Here is a 5884-nt window from a genome sequence, read left to right as displayed (position 1 = left end):
TGATTATTATTCTTTAACTTATTAAAAATTTTGATTTTATATTTATCATAATATTTATTTTAAATGTATTTTTTTTTCTATTTTAATTTCTATCGTATTTTAAATTCTATCACGATAAGAGAGTCCTTAGTTAATAAAGCTTATTTTCTCCTCTGGCCTTTGACACGCTGACAAAGCCTCCCTCTACTAGTCATGCCATATGCCTCCACCCGTTGCTATTCGCTTTCAAAGTCTTCCACATGGCGATACTCTTTTATGGTCTAAACATGACATTAATGAGGTTACTTGTTCAAATAAATGTGTTTATCTGTCCTCTTGTTCCGAGTCCAATTTTATTGATCGAAATCTCTCTTCCACCATTTGTTGGTCTAGGCATATTTATGACTCATTAATGGCCACGTAAACAAAGCAGCAGCAGAAGAGAGAGAGAGCATGCTTAACTTCTAATGACTATTCTTATTGCGTGCACGAATCAATCATTTTGGTTTTAGAAAATATCTTTTAAAAAGGCTAAAGCCAAGCGTACTTTTTTCCCAACAGTGTTTATGTATTCTATAATGATAAAATAAAAACAATTTATATATTAAAAATAAAATAATACTAAATATAGTTATATAGGTGCAAGTTCTGCACAATATATTGAAAAAAAGTATGGTCCATCATTAAGACTGTATTTGAATATTGTTATGGTGATCTCAAATAATCTAAATTGATCTGTAAATAATAGTATTTTATGAATCGTATTGAGATGTGTTTGAATGTAAATAGGTTGAGATATATGTTTAAAGATATGAAATAATTTGAGATAGATTTAATTTTTATGAGAAGTTGAAAAAGTTGTTACATAGATAAGTCAAGATTCAAATACCTCCAAAGATCACTCACTGCAAGTTCAGGATTTATCTCATGTACCAACAGAACTCCAACACTTATCTGATATACAAACTACAGCGTCTATCCCTCCTGATATATAGGAGTCATAAGGCTTTAGATAAGAGTTAAATTGTGCATATCTACTTCATCTGTAACTATCAATACAATGTAATATATATAAATAGAACAATACACAAGGCTAAAGATAAGTTAGCCTATTCATTCAAATATTTACATGGTATCGAGCATTTCACGCAATCTCTTATCCTTTTTTTTTTTTTTTTTTTTTTTTATGTTTTTCCTATGGCTTCCTCTTCCACTATTTTCATTGCTCCAAACCTCAACCAATTGGTTTCAACCAAACTTGATGGGTCAAATTATCTGATTTGGTTGTCTCATATGGTTCCCATACTAAAAAGCAATGACTTGATGGGTTTCATGGATGGTTTCGAACTGTGCCCATCACAATTTCTTCTTGATGCTCAAGGGAAATTCACAACTGATCTAAACCCTAACTATGTTCTTTGGCATAAAAATGATCAGTTTGTGCTAGGATGGATAAGGAAATAGCCGCTCAACTGAGTGCTGCAGGTAAGACTGTTGAAGATGATGATCTGATTACCCATGTCACTCATGGTCTCAATCCTTCATACCTACCCTTTATGACCTCCTTGTCCTTAGCTACCAGAGATCAACCCTTACCATTTGATGATTTCCAAACTGAACTTTTATCCAATGAACTACTTCTAGACACAGTTCAAATCTGTTTCCCCATAAACAAACAATTTTGCATTATTTGCACCCAAGCACACTCAACAATTCTTCAACCGAAAACCAAAATATCCCAACAGGTCTACCCAACCTTCATTTTCACGCCACTCTCTCTCCCACTTCCCTTCCCACCGCAACTCGATGCCCCATTCTAGGTCAACATCCAATACAGCCCCACCCCAGCAGAGTCTTCAACCTCCTAAACCTTCACCAAATGCTTCATCTCCTCGTCACCTGGCCAGATCTGTGGTTGATCTAGTTATCGTGCGCTTGACTGCTTCCATTGCATGGATTATGCATATCAAGGGAGACACCCTCCTGCCCAACTAGCAGCCATGGTGGCTCACACCAATGCAGAGCACGAGAATGAAACTTGGTTTGCTGACAGTGGAGCAAATCAACATATTACAAGCAATCTTGAGCAACTCTCTCTTTCACAACCATACACAAGACAAGAGCATGTGGCAGTTGGTAATGGTCAGGGTTTAACTATTGCACATACTGGTAATGCAACTTTTCATACGACCAACACTCAATTACACCTTAAACGTGTATTACATTGTCCTAATGCCTCTACTAACCTCCTCTCTATCAACCAGTTTTGCTTAGATAACAATTGTTTCTTCATTTTAACTGCTTCCCATTTTTTTGTGAAGGACATACTGACAGGGAAGACTCTACTCGAAGGCAGAAGTGAAGGTGGTCTCTATCCATTTCCCATGCAATCTATTTCTCTCAATAAGCCGCGTGCCTTAGCTACTGTTGTAGGAGTCAAAGCACCACTTGAAGTTCGGCACTGTAGATTAGGACATGCATCTATTTCTATTGTATCCCAATTATTGAATAAATACAAGTTACCTGTTCAAGTTTCAATTAGCAAAATGGATTTTTGCGAGTCTTGTCAACTCAGTAAAGGAAAACAACTTCCATTTCCTGCTTCAAGTCGTATTTATGAGTTTCCCTTGGATTTAAACATTCTGATGTATGGTCGTGTTCTACCAAATCATTGAGTGGCTGCAAATATTACGTCGTTTTTATAGATGATTCTTGATTTACCTGGCTTTATCCCCTTCATAACAAATCCGATGTTTATCCATGCTTCATTAAATTCAAAACCTTAGTTGAAAATCAATTCTCCCGAAAAATCAAACAATTTCAATCCGATGGTGGTGGCGAATATAACTCACATCATTTTCAGTCATTTCTCACAAATCATGGTATTCTTCGTCGGATCACTTGCCCCCATACACCCCAACAAAATGGGGTCTCTGAAAGAAAACATCGACATATTGTCAACATGGGCTTATCCTTTCTCGCTGCATCTCACTTGCCATCAACGTTTTGGGTTGATGCCTTTCTAACATCCATTTTTCTCATCAATCGTCTACCTACTCCAACTCTAGAACATCACAGTCCATACTTTAAACTCTATGACAAGAATCTCGATTATACTTTTCTTTGCACTTTTGGCTATGCATGTTTTCCTCTACTTTATCTATATAATTCCCACAAATTAATGTTCTGTTCCAAGCGATGCATATTTTTGGGCTATAGTGCGAATCATCTCGGTTACAGATGCCTAGATCCTGTCACTCAAAAAAATTTCATTTCAAGGGATGTCATTTTTTATGAGAACTCATTTCCTACTAAGAATGGATTGCAGCCACCCAAACCCCTACCCGTGGCCTCTTCACCAGGTATGCTTCTTAATTCTCCTTCATTTCCAATTATTACAAACTCTACTGCTTCTTCCTCTCAAGCCCATCCATCCCATACAGCGTCAACACATTTAGACCAACCCTCCGATGACACATCACCTTCTCAACATGACCAAAGGTCTTTGCTCAATGCTCCATCCTTCTCATTCTCACATCCAGAACTACCTTCCCACGACTCAACCTCATCTCCAAATACGCAAACTCCTTCTCCCATCACTCAAGCTTCCGCATCCACCACATACGCTACCTTTGATCCCTTACTTCTGCAAAATCCTTCTCTTATTTCCATTGCACCTCAACCCTCCCACCATATGACCACCCGATCACAAACAGGGTCCTTAAAACCCCAAGACTTCTCTAACTACCATCTCTATTCCACTAAATATCCCATACATGCATTATCCAGCGTTGCAATTCCACATGAACCTTGTTTTTACAGGCTGCTCTCTTACCTGAATGGTGTGTTGCAATGAAGGAGGAATATGATGCTCTCATGGCTCATAATACCTGGACACTATGTCCTAGGCCTCCCAATCAGAATGTAGTTGGCAACAAATGGATGGATAAGATTACGCAGACCCCCACAAGTGAAGTTGAACGCCTAAAGGCACGGTTGGTTGCTTTGGGTTACCTCCAGGAGGAAAGGGTTGACTTCACCGAAACTTTTAGTCTGGTAATCAAAGTTGCCACTATACGTGTGATTCTTTCTCTTGCTGTGCAGTTTGATTGGGAAATTACCCAACTAGACGCCTCTAACGCCTTTCTTCATGGCATTCTTGAAGACGATGTGTTCATGGAACAACCGATGGGATTTATCGATTCTACTTATCCTGATCACGTGTGCAAGCTCAACAAATCACTATATCGCCTCAAACAGGCACCTCAAGCATGGTTTCTAAGATTATCCATTGCTCTCCTTGAGTTTGGCTTTGCTTCATCACCAGTAGACACTTCATTATTTGTCTATCATAAGGGGAACTCTTACATTTTCTTTCTTATATATATATTTTTTAAATAGTCAAAGGTCACCTGTCCATGAGTGACCTCCTCCCAAATTTTATTCAAAAACCCTCACTTATGGCGGAAGAAAACCGTGGTAACAATTAGTACATTTGGGAATTACAAGAGATAAAGAAATAAAAATCCCAAATATAAAAGAAACGAAACCAAAACTCAACCAAAACAAAACTAAACAAGCCTAATTGATAAACCCACAAAACCACTTAATATCTAATATGGGGCAAACCCAACTTATCCAACCGAAGCATACCTTTCACCTTACAAGGCAATGAACTAAAATCATAAAACATGTTATTAAAACCTCCCTAGCCCATTCTAGCAAGGAAATCTGCTACATTATTCCCCTCGCGAAACTGATGATGAATGGAAAAATTCATATCACTTAATAACATCAAAAGTTCATCCCAATAATCCCATAAATACCAAGCCGTGCATTTCCGACTACTCAGCCAAGATACAACCAAGCTAGAGTCACTTTCAATACTAATTTGAGTAAAACCCAATTCTTTACATAAAGCAAGTCCAGAAATAAGAGCTCTCAATTCAGCCTCATTATTCGTACCATGACCAAAACAAGAAGAGAAAGCACCTATGAAAATACCTCTCTCATCACGAATGACTCCTCCCCCACCACAGCTCCCCGGGTTACCATGACAACACCCATCAATATTCAATTTAATCCACCCAGCATTCGGTTTCCTCCAGTAAACCAGTTTTAGACTAGACTTAACCTGATCAACATAATGAACATCAAGCGCCCGAAGAATATCTTCATCCCTAGCCGAAATTGTCCAATGTTTCACCATCAGGGATGAAATCCTCTGGAGCCAGACTTTCACTGCCAGGCAGACATCTGAGGCCGATTCAGAGTAATTTTCCATACGGGCTTTACAACGCCGCATCCAAAGCCTCCAGGTTATAACCGACGGAATGATACCTATAAGGATCCCTCTATGAGACGACTTCTTCGCAACAGAGAACCACTGCATAACCGTTGTCCACCAAGGCATACCATCCACATGATGAATACCCAGCGTAATGGCTGCCCACCTCCAAACTGCCGAGGCAATACTACCATTACATAGCACATGATTTAAGCTTTCTGTATGACCTATCGCACAACAATTACACCGAGATGCCAATTGAATACCTATAGTCTGCACACGAGAATCTAACGCTAGACCATTAAATCTAGCTTTCCACATGCATACAGAAATCTTTTTCGGGAGGAGATGATGCCATATCCAATCCATTCCCATATAATTTGTTCCTTTTACACGAATAAGGTCCCAAGCAGACGTTGACATAAAATCTCCCTTAATAGTAGGTTTCCAAATGGTGATATCACTACCCCCCTTACCAGCCCCAACAGCATTCATAATTTCCTCTATTTTCTCCAAACCAACCAGTTCTAACAAATAATTCTCATCCCATGAACCATCAGCCCAAACATCATTAATACGGATTTCAGAATGCCCCACATTCCTACTTGCACATAAAGG

The sequence above is a fragment of the Juglans regia genome, chromosome 13 (genome assembly GCF_001411555.2).
Source record: "Juglans regia cultivar Chandler chromosome 13, Walnut 2.0, whole genome shotgun sequence".
NCBI classification, from domain to species: Eukaryota; Viridiplantae; Streptophyta; class Magnoliopsida; order Fagales; family Juglandaceae; genus Juglans; species Juglans regia.
The sequence above is the reverse complement of the archived record's forward strand: the minus strand, read 5'-3'. Positions refer to the sequence as shown.